The sequence below is a fragment of the Grammomys surdaster genome, unplaced genomic scaffold (assembly GCF_004785775.1).
Source record: "Grammomys surdaster isolate TR1022 unplaced genomic scaffold, NIH_TR_1.0 1149, whole genome shotgun sequence".
In the NCBI taxonomy this organism is placed as follows: Eukaryota; Metazoa; Chordata; class Mammalia; order Rodentia; family Muridae; genus Grammomys; species Grammomys surdaster.
This window is the reverse complement of record NW_021605568.1, coordinates 804,515-823,055: the sequence shown is the minus strand read 5'-3', so window position 1 is coordinate 823,055 and position 18,541 is coordinate 804,515. Positions and strand designations below refer to the sequence as shown.

The following is an 18,541-nucleotide window of genomic DNA, read 5'->3' as shown; positions in this document are numbered from 1 at the left end:
TCTCTCTCTCTCTCTCTCTCTCTCTCTCTCTCTCTCTCTCTCTCTCTGCCTCCCAAGAACTGGGATTAAAATCCTGTGCCACCATGGCCCAGCTCCAGCCAGGGCTTTGTGTTCACTCAGATTATAGGCATGAGATGCTGGGGACAGAAGCTAGGGCTTTGTGCAAGCTAGACAAACACTCTCCCAATCACGGTCTTTATACATTTTCAAGTATCTTCTTGCTTTTGAGCTGGAGTGGGAGAAATGGTTTGTTTGGGGTTTTTTTGTTGTTGTTCTTTTCTTTCTCTCTTTCTTTCTCTCTTTCTTTCTCTCTTTCTTTCTCTCTCTCTTTCTTTCTTTCTTTCTTTCTTTCTTTCTTTCTTTCTCTTTCTTTCTTTCTTTCTTTTTGCGGGATCAGGGTTGCCTATAGCCCAGGCTGGCCTCCAACAACCTGTGTAACTGAGGCTGATCTGAAACTAGTGATCTTCCTGTCGCTAATGCCCAAATGCTAAGATTACAGGTTTATGCCACTACACTGTCTTTCAAGTGTTTTTCTAAATTAAAAATTTATCTGGGACTGGGCATAGTGTCACACACCTTTAATCCCAGTATTTGAGAGACACAGGCAGGGGGATCTCTGTGAGTTCAAGATTAGCATGGTTTACATAGTAAGCATCAGGACAGCTGGAGCTGTGTAGAGAGTTCCTGTCTCAACCTGCCTAACCTTCCAAACAACTCATATACATTTTCTTTTTCAATGATCAGAGTGTGGGTCTACCTCACCAATTGAGGACTTGGCTAGCATACTCCAGGCCCTGTGTTTGAGCCTGGAAACACAGGTACACACCTTTAATTCCAATATTTGGGAGGCGGAGGCAGGCAGATCTCTGTGCATTTGAGGCTAGCCTGGTCTGTAGAGTGAGTACCAGGACAGCTATGTTGAAAGACCGTGACTCACCAAAACAATAAACCATTTCTCTCACTGCAGCTCAAAATCAAGAAGAGACTTGAAAAGGTGTAAAGACCATGATTGGGAGAGTGTTTGTTTAGCTTGCACAAAGCCCTCTCTCTGGCTTCCGTCCTCAGCATCTCATGCCTATAATCTGAGTGAGGACAGTTTTGGATGGAGCTAGGCAATGGTTGGCACACATTTTTCATCCCAGCATTTAGAAGGCAGAGGCAGACGGATCCGAGTTCTAGGCCAATCTGGTCTACAGAGTAAATCCAGAACAGCCAGGGCTACACAAAGAAAACTCATTCCAAAAAACCAAAACAAATCAAATAAAAACAAAGCTCTGGTTGCCTTCCATCTCCAGCATGCCCATAATCCCAGCACAGCAGGAGGATCAGAAATTCAGGGTACACACCTTTATCCAGCACTCAGGAGGAAGAGGCAGGCAGATCTCAGTGAATTTGAGGCCACCTTTGTCTACAGAGGTCCTGTTCCAGGACAGTTATGTAGAAAGACCTCGGCTTAAAAGAAAACTGAGGGGACTGGAGACTTGACTCAGCAGTTAAGAGCACACTGACTGCTCTTTCAGAGAACCTGGGTTCAATTCCCAGCACCCAGTTCCCAGCTCACAACTGTCTGTAGCTCCAAGGCCTGACACCCTCACACAGACATACTTGCAGGCAAAACACCCATGCATATAAAACAACAACAACAAAAGGAAAATTGAAAATGCTAAGTTGGTGGGGGAGGGCACTGGAGAGATGGCACAACAGTTAAAAGCTCTTGCTACTCTTCCAGAAGGCAGGGTTCAATTCCCAATTCCCACATATGCTCTCAAACTGCTCTTGCAGAGAACCGACACTTAGGTCCCAGAACCCTTACTGCAGATCTCATCACCATCTGTTACCTCAGCTCCGGGCGGGGGTGAGGGGCTCTGTGGCCCACTAGGAGCTTATTTGAGTACCTGCATTCATATGAACACAACAAACAAATACAAATAATAAAATCCTAGGCCTGGCTGGGAGGTGGTGTTTCTCACCTTTAATCACAATTCAAGAGACAATGGTAGGCAGATCTCTGAGTTCAAGGTCAGTCTTCTGGTCTACAGAGCAAGTTCCAGGAACAGCCCAGGCTACATAGAGAAACTCATCTCTGGAAAACCAAAAACCAAACCAAATCATGTCACCCCCCCCAAACAAAAACAAAACAACCTAGGCCTGGAGAGATGTCTCAGTGGGTAAGTGCTTACTTTATTTAATGTAGAGAGCAATTGAGGAAGATCATCAACTAGCATACCTGCATGTCTACACACAGGTCTCTGTCTCTCTTACCTAGACTAGCCTTGTTCAATGGAAATATAATGCAAGGGGGTGGAGGTAAGCTTAATGGTAATGTGTGAGGTCCTTGGAAAAAGAAATATAATGTGATCAATATGCATAACTTTCTAATTTCTTGTAGTCATATTACATAAGACATAAAATTAAGTACAATTTTTTTTTTTTTCTGTGACAGGGTTTCTCTGTGTAGCCCTGGCTGTCCTGGAACTCACTCTGTAGACCAGGCTAGCCTCGAACTCTCGAACTCAGAAATCTGCCTGCCTCTGCCTCCCAAGTGCTGGGATTAAAGGCGTGCGTCACCACTGTCCAGCAGTACAATATTTTTTACATTTATTTAGTGTATGAATGGAGTACAGACATCACTGTATAGCTTGCAGGAGTTCTTTGCTCCTTTTACTTTGTTAAATGCCTAGAATTGAAATCCGGAGTTGTGTTACAATTTCCCCAAGAATAGATACATTCTGACCTTCAGGGAAATGCTTCAAGACACCATAGTAGTTACACCATAGTAGTTAACACCTTTAATCCCAGGATTTAGGAAGCAAAAGAAAGCAAATCTCTGTGAGTTGGAGGGCAGCCTGGTCTACATAGTGAGTTCCAGAACAACTAGAGTTATTCTGACAGAACAAAACAAAACAAAAATATAAGGAAAAAAAGGTCAGGGTATTGTAAACAGTGGCCCAATGAGGAAATCAACAACCAAAAGGTTTCAGGAAGTTCCTGAAACTGGCCAGATACAGTGAGGACTACTAAAAAGATTCTCAGACCAAAGTAGACCAGTGATTCTACTATACTCTCTGGTCTGTTAATCTACCTACAAGCGAGCTGTCACTCATGCTGGGGTGGGGTTTTGATGAGGCACCTGTCTGAGTCGTTTCTGCTCTTGTAACCCTGATAAAACTCATTGGTTTACCCAATTGGACTTTGGTAACAGCATTATCTTGGTTCCTCATTGGTTCCTATCTGAGATGAGTGCATATTGTTCATGTCTCATTCAGTCAAAGATCAGACCAAGCTCAGTAGAAAGTACCTTGATCAGCTGAGCAATCTCACAATCCCTTAAATATTGCATTTTTTTGGTTTTTTTTTTTTTTGAGATAAGGTTTCTCTGTGTAGCCCTGGCTGTCCTGGAACTCACTCTGTAGACCAGGCTGGCCTCGAACACAGAAATCCGCCTGCCTCTGCCTTCCAAGTGCTGAGATTAAAGGCATGCGCCACCACTGCCCGGCAATGTTAAATTTTTACACATGAAATTAAAACATTAATTTTAAATTAATTTAAAAGCCATCAACATTTATTTATTTTGCCTATATGTATGTATGTGTACCACATGTGTGACTGGTACTGATGGAAGTCAGAATGTATTGGATTCTCTGGAACCAGAGTTACTTACTAATACTTATGAACCACAATGTAAGAGCTAGGAACTGAACTCCAGGTCCTCTGCAAGAGCAGCAAGTGCTATTAACTACTAAGCTATCTCTCTAGCCATCACCTAAAATGCACCTAAAATCAAGTGTGCAGTTTACATTTACAATTCTTAATTCAGGGCAGCTTCATTTTAAGCATTCAATTGGTACATGGGATTACTAGCCTTAGCTGTAGCATAGGACAAAAAGTAAATATCAATGTAGTACTATTAGAGGCTGAAAATATAATGTTCCGTGGTTAAGAGCACTGGGTCCTCTTATAGAGGACCTGGGTTTGATTCCCAGCTCCTACGTGCTGTCTCACAGCTACCTGTAACTCTAGTCTCAGGGGATCCACCACCCTCTTCTGGTTTCTGTGGCACAGCATGTATGTGGTACACAGATATATGTGCAAGCAAAATACCCATATACACAAAAGACAATAGTTAAAAATAAAGTTAAATAATTTTTAAAAATTAATAGCATTGTTTATTATGATGGAACAATAAACAAGAGAACAAGACACAAAGAGAACTTAACTTTCCCTATATTATTTTGTATTGTTCAATTTAAATGGCTTTATTACAAAATGAGTACCATATTTAAACTAAGTCATTAGAATTGTTTGTATGAGGCTTAGTTCACAGAATGCTTGCCTTGTATTTATGAAGCCCTCGATTTGTTGCCCAGATCACCAGGCATGTTGGCACACGATTTTAATCACAGAACTGGTAGAACTGAGATAGAGGCAGGAAGATAAGAAGTTCAAGGTCAGCTGGGCAGTGATGGCGCAAGCCTTTAGCCCCAGCACTTGGGAGGCAGAGGCAGGTGGATTTCTGAGTTCGAGGCCAGTTTGGTCTACAGAGTGAGTTCCAGGACAGCCAGGGCTACACAGAGAAACCCTGTCTCGGGAGAAAAAAAAAAAAAAAGAAGTTCAAGGTCATCTTTACCTATAGTCAAGTTTAAGGCCAGGCTGGACATTACTGTACTTCATGTTTCCCTCCTTAATGTTATCTTTTTGGTTTTTAGAGACAGCTAAGTTTAATTGTAAAATTCAAAACAGGTGAAAGAGGAGTAACAAGTACGTCTAGGTCAGCAGGACTGAGACTCTCCTTCAGTACCCTACAGAAGCTTTTCCTTCTGCTTTGTTCTGTTTTTATTTATTTATTTATTTTGGTTTTTCGAGACAGGGCTTCTCTGTCCTGGAACTCACTCGGTAGACCAGGCTGGCCTAGAACTCAGAAATCTGCCTGCCTCTGCCTCCCAAGTGCTGGGATTAAAGGCATGTGCCATCACTGCCCGGCCCAGATTGAATTTCTAAGATGAAGTATGACTAATAAAATGAAACTTCAAGGCAGAGGCAGGTGATCTCTGAGTTGGAGCCTAGCCTGGTGGTCTACAGAGACAGCCAGGGCCATACAGGGAAACCTGGCCTCCAAAAAAGCAAGCAAACAAACAAAACAAATGAAAAACTTCTGTCTGCATAGCATTTCATCCTAGAACTTGCTACACTCTGTTACTTTATAAATTGCCTTATTTTTTTTTTTCAGACAAGGTTTTTCTGCGTAGCCCTGGCATTTATTTTCTCTGTAGACCAGGCTGGCCTTGAACGCAAAGATCTGTCTGCCTTTGCTTCCAGAGTGTTGGGATCAAAGGCAGGCACCACCCCCACCAGGGTATAAATTGCTATTTTTGTATGTCTCATGGCATTCTATTTTGTTTACCCTGGTGGGGGGGGGGGAGAAGGGCTGTGAAGCCAGATTTTATTACGCTTTGCAAACTGGTAGCTCCAAATTATTTTCAAAAGCATTTGTTGCCTGTAACACTAGTAAATTAAATTAGTAACACAAGAGAAGTGGGAGTGGGGGCAGTTCAGCTTAAAGGTGATACAATTTGGTTTCTTTAACCACAACATAGTAAGCCTAGCCCTGTGTGTGAAAGGGTGGGTGGGGGTAGGCGGGGTGCAGGAGAAAGGCCCTTTTATTCCAGAACTGGGGAGGCAGAGGCAGGTGGATCTCTGAGGCCAACTGGTTTATACAGTGAGTTCCAGCAGAGTCAGGGCTACATAGTGAGACTCAGTCTCAAACAAACAAATACAAACAAAAGCACCAGTCTTTAGAAAAGGTCTCATATGTATATAGCCCTGACTGGCAGATACTTCTATGTAGATCAGGATGGCCTCAAACTCAGAGATCTGGATTTTTTTGCCTCCCAAGCGCTGGGATTAAAGGCATGCACCACTATGGTAGACTATTTTTTAATTTCAGTATTTGGAATATTTCAATGGTCTGCAACCCAGAGTTGTAACAAATGTTACAATTTCTTTACTTCTTGTAGTTAATCACATCTCATAATTATCATAGTCAAAAGTAGAACTTGATTTTTACTTGGCTTAGAATTTACCAATGATTTACCTTTGATTAATCATGAGGGAAACACAATGGCAAGGAATACTTCTCTTCTTTTTTATTCTGCTTTTTAAAAAGACTTTATGTTGTGAGGTCAGAGGGCTAGTCCCAGGGATTGAACTCAGGTGGTTAGAAATGGCAGCAAGTGGCAGTGGATACACTGGAGCCATGTTACTAGCCAGTTTGATTTTTTGACAGTCTCACTATTTGGAGTGGTCTGCCTTTCAATCTATGAGCCTTCTGCCTCAACCTTTTTTTTCCTCCCATCAGCCTTCTTAGTGCTGGAATAGACACACACAAACACACACTTTTTTTGGTAAGGAGAACCTTTAAAATTTCAATTTTTTTTTTGCTGGGTGATTGTAATGCAGACCTTTAATCCCAGTACTCTAGAGTCAGAGAAAGATAGATCTGTGAGTTCAAGGTCAGCCTGGTCTACAGAGCCAGTTTTAGGACAGCCAGGGTTATACAGAGAAACACTGTCTCGAAAAATTTCAAAGATCTGTGTTCCAGGCTGGGATGTTTGCAACCTCCCAAGGGGTCATATACCTAGTTCAGAGTATGCTGGGAGCTGGCTTAAGTCTTCAAGAATTAAAGTTAATCTGGAGGACAAGGAGGAGAATGCCCTAGGCTTAGAGATCAGTACTGATCAATCTTCAGAACTTCCACAGTGGCCGGCCAAGAAGGCCTGTGTGTGGTGGTGAACACATGTAATCTCATTACTTGGAAGGCTGAGGCAAGAAGGCCAAGAATTCTTAATATCCTGCTCTGAAAAAAAAATCCCTGCTGGCTTATTTCCTTATCTCAGATATATTGATACAATGATACAAGGAATATCTTCCTTAAGTTGATTCCGATTCTGTAAGTTGAGTGTAGGGAATGTAGTGAAACAGGTCTGTATTTTCAGCAATTGTCAGTTCACACTGCAGCACTACTAACCACAGTCCTCTGGCCTTAATGTTCCTCTATCACCTGTCTTTGATGTCTCTCTTCACCATCTTCTCTTTTGAGTGTCATCCGATCACTTAAATTTTTGGATGTCTGCTTCTGGCTTAAAACCTTTTTTTGTCGTTCTTTCATGTGACGATCCCCACTCATCTGCAAGATTCCTTCCCTGGGTCTCCGTGTCGGATTCATTCCTCCGAAAAGCTGTTTTCTTGTGGCTCTGAAGACTCCTTTTTCGAGGGTCCTCTTCTCTTGGTCTTCTCTCAGTTTGTGAGGTACACAGCCTCATCCCTCAGTCCGCAGAGACCCTCGATTGTGTTCCAAGGGCTCCCCGACCCGGACCGCCCCCCCACCCCCCAGTCGGGGGAGCCAGTCTCCGGTCCTCACCTCTACAACTGCCGCCGGCTCTAGAGAAGCTCTCAGGACCTGGGAGGACCTGCAGGACGCGCACGCCGGGCGGCGGCGATGACGCGGGGCCGCGCGCGCAGCGTGCGTGGTGACATCAGTGCGCTGGCGGCGGCGGCAGGGCTGTTTGTTCTGCTCTCCCGCAGCCGAGGAACCGAAGCAGTGGCGGCGGCTGCGGCGGCGGCGGCAGCTGCCGGCGGTGCCCGCGGGCGAGCGGGGCCTGTGAGCGCAGCGGCGCAGCGGGCGCGTCGGACGGGCCCCGGCTTGGCGCAGGCGTCCCGGATAGCGTGCGGCGGCGTGCGGCCTAGCGTCTCAGGTGAGGACCGGTGTCCTTCGCGGCCGCGAGGCGGACTGCCGGGGCCCCACGGCACGGCCCGCGTAACCTGCATTGCGTAATGGGGCCGGTGCGCCACCACCTACGCCATCGGCGCGGCGCGGGGGTGGGGAGGCCGCATTTTCGTGGGCCCAGAGCCTAGTGCTGCTCGCGCTCTGCCGGGGCCGCCCGCGCCGTTGGTGTGGCGGCGGCCGGGTGGACTCGCGGACTTCGTATCTGGGCAGTTGCGGCCGTCGCTGCCCCCTTTGGCGCGGGCGGCGGCGGCGGCAGGGAACGGGACCGGGGGCGCGGGCGCGCTGGGCGGCGGGACGGGCGGCCGGGGGCGGGCGGGGGGCGGGCCAAGCTCCCGGCACTTCCTGCCGCCGCCATTTTGTCAAGTGAGGAGGAGGAGGAGGAGGAGGAGGAGGAAGAGGAAGAGGAGGAAGCGGCTGCCGCGGGATCTGCGGTGCGCGCCCGGCCCGTGTAAGTCCGGGACGGGGATGCTGGCCTCGGGTGCCGCTGGTTTCTCTGGTTGCGGTTCCCCCTTGGGGCGGGCCGCTCCTGCGCGTGGTGCCCCGGCGCGCTCTCCTTCCGTCAGCTGGGTACTCCTGCCAGTGCTGGGATAGCGAGTTCCCGCTTCCATAGTCTCACCTTTCCGGCTGTCCCCGGAGCTCTACCTAGAGAGAGAGGTATATAAGATTTTTGCCCACGGAGAGAGGGCTTCCATCGTACTCCTGCTCCAGGCGGGACCCAGGGGACAGGAAGGTGACGAAGGACCAGGAGTCCCTCTCGACCCACCCACTCCCAACCTGGAAGCCCACTCTTTGGGTGCTTTGTTTTGATGGGTCTCTGCTTGGTGGCGTCCCTTGCAATGGCTTCTTACTTGCAGGAATGTGTCGGTCTTGGGTGGGGACGTTGAGGAGTTGTGATTCAGCAAAATGACCCCCCCCACACACACACACACAAACACCGAAATAACACTTAAAGGAGAAGCCCCCAAGGCCGAGCTGGAGCTGGGTTGGAGATGGAAATCCCACGTTAGTGTAGTGGACAGTGTGAATACTTCGCTCAGACCGGTGGATGAGTCATGTGCTTCTGTTGAGTGTGGCTGACCTCCCTGTTACTCAAGATAAGTTTTTTTTTTTAAGTGTTTTAGCCTGCTTGTTTACTTGTTTATGATTTTCGAAATCTCGTGAGATTATCTCCTCTCTGTGTGTGTATATGTTGGATGCCAGTGATCTTTTGCAGCAGCCCTCTTGAGAATCGAATTGTCTTTACTTATCATCAAAGGTGGAATTAATAGTCCTTGGTTACTAAAATCCAGCTCGCAGTATACTTCTAAGCCAATGTGCCCTTTAGTGCTATAATAAAGGTTGGAAAATTTTTATGAATGGAGATGTCAACTTTCCTAAATTGTTAGTACCTGGAACTAGACCTTGGAAGTTGTAAAGAATGTCATGCACAGAAATTAAAAAGAAATTAAAAGGAATTGTGAATGTGTTTCCAATTTCAAGAAGTCTGTTTTATGGACTTTGCAATAATTTACAAGGACTTTTTTTAATTTGGAAGGGGAATGATCTTTCCATGGAGGGCATTTATCGGTAACCCTTCCTCCCCAGAGCTTCAACTAGGAAGGTTGGAGAAGGTAACTCTGTCAAAGACTTTGAATTGATCAAATCTAGAAGGAAAAGCCCCGAGTCTATTAGAAAATATATTGTTGCGAGTTGTCCATCATATCTTTGGTAGACGACAAAATATTTAAGGACTTATTTAATTATTTAATATTTAAGTCTTAAAGACTTAAGTCTTTTTAAGTGGTATTAGTTGGTCTTAACTGGAAGTAAACCTCTTTATCTTGCTAGCATTCTGGCAATGCAAAGTGCTAAAGATAAGGGATTTTGCCTACTGTTGAAAGCTAGGATGCAAAAGTGGCTGGGGCGGTTTGGATGTTCTGAATGTCTGTGTATCTAGTTTGGAGGGCTGCAAGGGGGAGATCTTCTCTAAGGATGGCTGGAGAACCTTAGACCCCTTACTGAATTTCCACTAAATTATTGAATTGTTTAAAGGAATTTAGACTTTGTTTCCAAAAGATAATCTTTTTGAGCCAGTTTTTGTGATCTTTGTACCAAATTACACTTTGGCTTTTGGAGCTATAGAAGCCGGCAGTATTTTCAAGTTACACAATTCAGGCTGTTGAATGACTTGAGAGTTAGAAGTTCTGTAGATTTGAGATTATTTTTATTAATATTTGTGCACCACATACATTCTGCCCTTGGAGACCAGAAGAGGGCCTCAGATTCTCCTGAACAGATGGTTTACAGATGGTTGTGAGTAGCCATGAGAATGCTGGGACCAGAACCAGGGTCCTCAGCAAGAACAGTAGTTACAAAAATGCCTTCTCTAGGCACTGGAGGCAGTTTTTTGAGACAAGGTTGAGTCCAGGCTGTCCTCAAACTTGGCAGTCCTCCTGTCTCAGCCTCCCAAGTGCTGGAAGCCACAACGTCCTGCTTGGAGTTGTTTTTAAAGAGAAGCCATTTTGAGCAGTCTGTCTCTGACAACCCACTGTCATGGTTTGTGTGGTTATATAGTATTTTGATGTTTAGAGTTTGGAAAGATGGCTCAGCTGCTCTTCCAGAGGACCTACAGTGGTGGTTTATGATGAATGAATGTCCTGTAACTTCAGCTCGTGGGGAACTGACACTGTCTCATAACTTCCTTCGACCCATACATGCACAGCATACACACGTGCAAAATAAAAGTTAAAATTGTGATGTCTAAGTTTGAATGAATTTGTGAGATTAACAATAAAGGTTGGAAAGAAGGGCATCACAGCCCTGTAGTCTCAGCACTCAGCAGGTAGAGAGGCAGGAGGAGCTCCAGTTGTAGGATAGCCTAGGCCACCTACTGATTCTGTGATCAAGAAGGGATGTTTGTCATTGAAAATTGCTAATGGAGCTGGGTGTGGTGACACAAGCCTTTAATCCCAAATACTCTGGAGGCAGAGGGATTTTATGATATTGAGGCCAGCCTGATCTACAGAGCAAGTTGCTGAATAGCCAGGGCTACATGGAGAGACCGTGTCTTGGAAAAAAAACCGCTTTCTAATAATATCTGGTAAGTCCTGTGGCTTTTATTGTTCTAGTAAGAAAACACTGGACATTTGCAAAATGAGAATTGTGAGAAAATGTTGCTGCTGCTATTTCACTTAGTACATGTGGTATGCACATGGAGCAGATTTTTCTGTAAGTTACTTTTTCTTTGATCAGAATTAAGTTCCACAAGACAGGGTTTTGTTTGGCTTTGGTTTTTTCTTTTTCTTTTCTTTTCTTTTTTTTTTGAGACAGGGTTTCTCTGTGTAGCCCTGGCTGTCCTGGAACTCACTCTGTAGACCAGGCTGGCCTCGAACTCAGAAATCTGCCTGCCTCTGCCTCCCAAGTGCTGGGATTAAAGGCGTGCGCCACCACCACCCGACTGGCTTTGCTTTTCTTACTGTACTTTTATTCTGTACTGTATACTTGGTACCTAAAAGAGCATTTTAGCAATTGGATAGGAATTTGCCATACATATAGGAAATGAGAGTTTTAACTAAGATAATAGCATTGAAGTTTCTAGTAATTGTGGTAAACTTACTGAGCCCGAACAGCTGCTTTGACTTTCCTGTTTAGCAGTTTGCAGTGTGTTGAGTAGGTATAGGTTGTTTCAACCCTGATCTGCAGAAAGTATTTTAAAGGGAGATGAAGTGGATAATAAATGTGTATGGGCAGCATTTTTATCTTGTCTGTGTTGTTCAGGCTGGCTTCTCACAGAGATTAACCTGCTTCTGCCTCCCCAGTGCTGAGACTAAAGATACGCTCCACCAGCTGCCCTGCTGCTTTTTTTATTTTTTAAACAGAACTTTTATGTTGTTAGTAAATATTGGCTACTTTAAAAAATGTTGAACACATTATTTTTATTGTTGATTTCATGTATAAGTATCAAAAAAAAAAACCAATAACTAAAAAAAGGCCGGTTGGTGGTGGCACACGCTTTTAATCCCAGCACTTGGGAGGCAGAGGCAGGCAGATTTCTGAGTTCGAGGACAGCCTGGACTACCGAGTGAGTTCCAGGACAGCCAGGACTACACAGAGAAACCCTGTCTCAAAAAAACAAACAAACAAACAAACAAACAAAAACAAAAAATCATGTATAAGTATCAATTTCTGTAATTTATTTCTCAATTCTTACTGTGTACATGAGAAAAAGATAATTTCTGCATTGACTTAATTTTGGTATTCCAAGTGTGTGAGTCTGCACTTTGTGTAATCTGAGGTTGACACCTGGAAAATTTTATCAAGCGTCTTTTTTTATTTTAAAGAATAGCTTTGAGATATATAATTCACACAAAAAATTTATTGAATTTTAGTATGGTCACAGAATTGTGTATCCATCAGTGTAATCAATTGTAGTGTCCCCACAAAGAAGCAATGATTCTGGTAGCTAGAAACTATAGTCTATTCTACTTGGCCTTTGCAGATACTTTAACCTTTACTGTCTGACTTCTTTGATTAAGATTGCTCACTCAGCATCAGTCAGTACTTTATTTTCTTTCATAATGTGTTATTTTCTATTCAATCTTTTATTTTAGGGTTTGTTTTTTGGGTTTCTCTTTGTAGCCTTGACTGTCCTGGAATTAGCTTTGCAGACCAGGTTGACTTCAAGTCCTAGAGATCTACCTGCCTCTCAGTCAAATGCTAAGATTAAAAGTGTGCACTACCACAACCTGTCCTATTTATTCAGTCTTAATGAATAAAATACTGGGCTTCAATAGTTTCCACTTTGGGGAAAGAGGGAATAGTGCTGCCTATAATAAACACTTCTATATAAGGTCAAGAGTCAGGCCTTGGGGAGTCAGAGACAGGGTAGAGAGTTGGTGGCCAGCCTGGGCTACATTTTGAAGCCTTGTTTATAAGGAAAAAAGTTTGTGTATAAGTATTTATGTGGACATGGATTAATTTTATGGGCCAGATATTTAGGAGTAATTTGACAGCTCAGATGGTAATCGTTTTTATCATTTTGAAGATGTACAGAGACTGTTTTGATGGGTTGTTTTGTTTTTCAGTGGAGGGGGTTGTTTGAGATTGAGTGGGTCTCGCATAGCCGAAGTTGACCTTGAACTTAGGGTCCTCCTGCCTCTACTTCAATGTTGGAATTAGAGGTGTGCACCACACTCATTTATACAGTGCTGAGAACCATATATACTAGGCTTTGTGCATGTCAGGCAAGCACCATATACCCTCTGAGTTCAGTTCCCAGCCCTGCAGGACTAACTGCATTCCCTTTCTTGTGCTTATTATCATAGTGTCAAAACAAAAGAACATTTGAGGTTTGGCAGTCCAAGAAAGTAAGTGCTTGTAGATGAGTTTGATGCAAGTCTATAGGTGAAAGTCTGGAAGAAGTAGCCAAAATTTTTAGTTTTTTTTTTTTTTTTTTTTTTTTTTTTTTTCTTCGAGACTAGGTAGTTCTGGTTGTCCTGGAACTCTCCATTTAGACCAGGGTGGCCTCAAGTCACAGAGATCTAGATCTGCCTGCCTCTGCTTTTGAGTGCTGGGATTAAAGTTGAGCACCACCACTTCCAGCCCTACATTTTGTATTTTTTAAAATTTTAATTGGGCATATGTGCGTGTCTGCCTGCGTGTGCGAAATTTATAGAGTATACTTTTTTTAAAAAACTTACTTTTTGTGTATGCATGTTTTACCTGTATGTATCTGTGTACTGCATTCAGGCCTGGAGTTAAATAAGGATGGCTGTGTGGGTGCTGGGAACCAAACCTATCCTCTGTAAGATCAGCAAGTGTGTTTAACTACTAAGCTGTCTTTCTCTAGACCCTCTTGCTTTTCTTGTAAGGTGTTTTTGTTTTTCTTTGCTGTTTTGGTATTTCAGTACAGGATTTCTCTGTGTTGTCCTGGTTGTCCTGGAACAACTCCATAGACCAGGTTGGCCTCAAACTCTTCCTGCCTCAGCTGGGATAATGCCTGTGTCACCACTGCCCAGCTATCTATTCATTCATTCATTCATTCATTCATTCATTTATGTATGTTTTGAGACTGGTTTCTCTGTGTAGCCCTGGCTGTTCTGGACTCCCTTTGTAGACCAGGCTGGCTTTGAAGTCCTGCCTCTGCCTCCTGAATGCTGGGATTAAAGGTGTGTGCCACCACGCCTGGCAGCTTTTATTTTTGAAGATACTTTTTTTTCTCGGTCTAAACAGCATGACAATCTTAATAAAAACTGTATGAACATCTCCCAGGGTAAATCACAGAATGTGTCTTACTCTGAATAAATTGATGAAAGAGTGTCTAGTGTCAGGTTTAGAACAGTGTAGACATACCTCTCTTCAGCTCCCACGCGCCCAAGGGAATATGGAGCTCAGGGCTTTAGGGAAGGTAGGCAGGTGCTTACTCCTGGGCTACGTCTGCTACAGCTTTGACTTATCCTTCATTTCACTTTTTGTGGTATTTGTCTCACTGTAGACCCTGCTAGGCTTTTAACAGTGATCTACTTGCCTCTGCCTTCTAAGTGTTGCAATTAAAGATGTACACTACCACACATCAAATTTTATTTTATCTGAACAATAGTTATATGTGGTCATTTGAAGACTTCGGAAAGTTAAGTTTAGATGTTTTTAAAGTTGAAAGTCCCTTTTGCTGGGCGGTGGTAGTACATTCATGGCTTTAGTCCTGGTACTCAGGACTGGTTGGCAGTCAGGGCTACATAGAGGGCTACATGCTATTTTGAAAAAATCCTAAAACTAACCCCCCCACCCTTTTAAAAGCACCCTTTTAAAAATTTTTAGGAATTTTTTTTAAGTTTATTTATTTTATTATATGTAAGTACACTGTCTTCAGACACCCCATCACAGGGCATCAGATTTCATCACAGATGGTTGTGAGCCACCATGTGGTTGCTGGGACCTCCAGAAGAGCAGTCGGTGCTCTTAACTGCTAAGCCATCTCACCAGCCCCCCTAAATTATCTTTTAATCCTTTTTTTTTTAAATGTAAAGTTTTGCTGTGTTTCTGTTGTTTTTTTCTTTAAGATTTATTTATTTATTATATATGAATACACTGTAGCTGTCTTCAGACACACCAGAAGAGGGCATCAGATCTCATTACAGATGGTTGTGAGCCACCATGTGGTTGTGGGATTTGAACTCAGGACCTCTGGAAGTGCAGTCAGTGCTCTTAACCGCTGAGCCATCTCTCCAGCTCTATCTTTTAATCCTATCTTTATTTCTTTTCAGTTTTTTCCCTATACTTTCATAAAAAAATGAATTGGGCCTTCAATTAGGAGTAGGTTTCTCAGCCAGGCAGTGGTGGCACATGCCTTTAATCCCAGCACTTGGGAGGCAGAGTTAGGCGGATTTCTGAGTTTGAGGCCAGCCTGGTCTACAGAGTGAGTTCCAGGACAGCCAGGGATACACAGAGAAACCCTGTGTCGAGCCCCCCCCCCCCCCACCCCCACCAAAAAAAGGAGTGGGTTTCTAGAGCCTTGCAGATACTAGGCAGGTACTCTGCCACTGACCTATGTCTCTCACTTAAATTTGTATTTATAATTGTGAGAGAATATGTGAGTGTTGGTGCACAAGTGGGCATCAGAGGACAACTTTTTAGACTTGGCCCTTTGTTTTCCTATATGTAGGCTCTGGCAATCTCTTTTCTGGTCTAAATAAAGCTCATTGATCTGCCGAGCACTTACTCTGGCCGAGTTTGTTTTTGAGATAAATGCCCTCAGTAACCTTTTTTTTTTCTTTTTCTTTTTTTGGTTTTTCCAGACAGGGTTTCTCTGTGTAGCCCTGGCTGTCCTGGAACTCACTCTGTAGACCAGGCTGGCCTCGAACTCAGAAATCCGCCTGCCTCTGCCTCCCAAGTGCTGGGATTAAAGGCGTGCGCCACCACCGCCCGGCCCTCAGTATGTTTTTGAAATCCATGGTCAGCCTTGCTTTTGCCTCCCAATTATTGGGATTACTGCTGTGCGCCAGCAAAGCCTGGCTAGTTTGTTTTGTTTAACCAAATTACTACACAAGTGAACATTTCAAAAAGTAAGTACTTAAAGTATCATGTAAATCTACCATAATTTCTATTTTTGGATGTGGTTTTCAGATTTTCTCTTTCATCTCTAGTAATAAAAACACTAGATCAAAAAATGTGTATTTGAAATTTTTCTGTAAGTTACTCTTCTAGAAAGATTGCATACATTTCCATTTCCTTTGTCCGAATTTAGCAGTATCTTACTTATACAAGTGAGGTTTTTACATTTTCATAAATGACAGTTGTGTGAATGCAAAATGTCTTTTCTTAGATGTGTTCTCAGGGCTGTTGAGAAAAGAAAATGTTCTTGGCACTTGATCCCCGAATCCTCAGAGTAAGCCCCCTGCACCCCCTCCCCCCAATCCAATCTCCTGGTCCTGAGATCAGAGCCCCTGCTATCTGAATGCTTTAAGAATGGTGACTCTAGGAATCTGAGCAGCCTCTGGGCATTCAGTCACAGCTCAGTTTTGCTGTTCTACTCCTAAGATTTTGGAGCATGTCATCTTGATTCTGGTGCTACTGCCAGACTTTCAGTTTCTCATTTGTCCCTGCCCTTCAAGAAGCATGTCTCTGCCTATTTTGCATTAAAATAAGTGTCTTGCATGGCACAGATCTTGTCACCAATCCAGTGCCTGCCTACCTGCCTGCCTTCCTTCCTTCCTTCCTTTTTTTTTTTTTTTTTGGTAAGTTTATTTACTTTATGAGTACATTGTGTCTGTCTTAAGATACCAGAAAAGGGCATCAGATCCCATTACAAATGGTTGTGAGCCACCATGTGGTTGCTGGGAATTGAACTGAGGACCTCTGGAAGAGCAGAACTGCTGAACCATCTCTCCAGCCTTCCAGTACCCTCTTAAGGTATTTGCTGTCTGCTTGCATTATGTAGGATAAAGAAAGGTGGGAAGAAGATACCAGGCATGGGGTATGTCCACAGCTAGGAATAAGTACTTCCTTAGGCAAGTGAGGAGATGATAAGATACCATTATCCACCAGGTGCTTTCCAAGGGTGTTAATGTCCCCCTCCTAGCAAATTTTCCTTAGAGATGAATGTAGGAGATGATATAAAGGTGGGAGTTCTCCATCTTACCCAATAATGAGATATTAAGAGCAGGATATTGGGGTTAATTGAAATGTACTAGTTGTAAAGGTATGTTTTGAGATACTTGTTACAGTTTAGGGAAATGATCCATCCAGCAGAAGCAGGCCTGGTGATGTAACTTTATGAAAGAACCAGAAATTGCTGCTGGAGTGAAGGCACAGCAGGCACATCATTTCTCCAGACCTTCACTGCATCTTGGCTCTTATTTAAATTGTATGGATCTCAGATATTGTTGGGAGTATTCTGGTCCCTAACAAGGGGTTGGTAGGATGAAGCTGGCAGTTGGATGGGCTAAGTAGGTATATGTAGTTCCTGAATGTCATGCTGGGGTCTTGCTTTTGGATTTTGTGTCTTGACCACAAGATCCAGTTCCTGAGGAAATTCCAAAAATGAAATGTATTTTTTTTTTTAATATAAATAGGTCAGATAATCTGAACATTAACCCCAAATTAAGAGAAACTGCTGGGTAATGATGCACACCTTTAATCCATGAGGTGCTGGAGTTAATGATGTACTATACTATCTAAATGGTGTTTCCCCCTCCCCTTTCCATAAAGAAAATAATGTTAGCCCATCTAGTGTACAAAGGCTCTTGAACTTTGCTGCAGGAAGCAGTGGTCTTGGTTTGGTAACACTGTTTACTAGAAAGAGATTAGATCAGGGGTTAGATCTATGCCTGTCCAAATTATGTTCTCCCTGTAAGCCACAGTAGTTCTGACTTTGAATATATGATCAGTATTCTTAAGCCTTGATATGGAAAAGGGTGGCAGGCACTCTTCCGTGTGGCTGAGTTTGAGAGTGCATCTTGCCGTATTACTATGCTGTACTGCTCTCCGTTTTGGAAAGGATTTCGACTATTTGTCCAGGTCTTTTCTACTTTGCAGTGGCTAACTCTACTTTTCTTGGTTTCTATTCAAGGTCAAAATTGCTTATTTGTTTCTAGCCGTCGTTGTATCAAGAGACTTGTGCACCTTGTGAAAATAGTGCCAGGGGAGAGGTATCATTGGGCTTGGTATTATGCAATTTCCAGAAATACTAATTAGTAATTCCTGTGTCCTTGAGTATAGTTAATATCTCCAGTTATCCTTCCTCAGGCAATAAGACACATATGACTACAGGTGTTGAAAAATAGGAAAAGGACTAGTTAAAGGGGGACTCTTGAGGACTCTATATCTGAAATAGTTGGCATTCACTTTGAGGAAGAGTGTATTTTAGGGGAGCTGATCATTATTGTGTGTTTGAAATGAGAGCCACGTGGAATATCTGCCAGTGAGTTTGGGTGGTGGGGTCATACAAGGCAGCTGCCCTTGGGCTACTCTGATCTCCCAGGACTCATTTTTTTTGTGTATAAAATAGGATAAAAGGTTTAGTTTGTAGAGTCTGGAGATTGAGGGAAGAACGTTGCTGTTCGTTTGAGTTAGTATGGTTTCTAGAACCCAGGTTTGCATCTGACTCAGCAATGCTTCAGTAGCTTTATGAGTGCAGGGACAAGTGTGGAGTCACCTCATCCAACAGTAATGCTTTATCTTTTTTCAAACAGTAGGTCATAAAATGAATTAGTGGATTAAGATATGTCAAAGAATATCCTACATTTCAAGGCTAGTTCATAAAACCTTTGCCTGAGTTTATTT

The 18,541-nt window shown here is 43.4% G+C and overlaps 1 protein-coding gene across 5 annotated transcripts in view; it reads left to right on the top strand.

The window, feature by feature from the left end:
- The first annotated feature begins 7,731 nt into the window (after window positions 1-7,731).
- Window positions 7,732-18,541, top strand: part of Brd4 (bromodomain containing 4) — a 77,399-nt gene continuing 66,589 nt past the window's right edge. For 2 of the 5 annotated variants that reach the window (XM_028783587.1, XM_028783590.1), the window contains exon 1: window positions 7,733-7,751. The gene's annotated coding sequence lies outside the window, so the exon portion shown is untranslated. Of the gene's footprint in view, window positions 7,752-18,541 lie in introns of all 5 variants that reach the window. The other 3 variants (XM_028783589.1, XM_028783588.1, XM_028783586.1) reach the window with 2 other exon arrangements.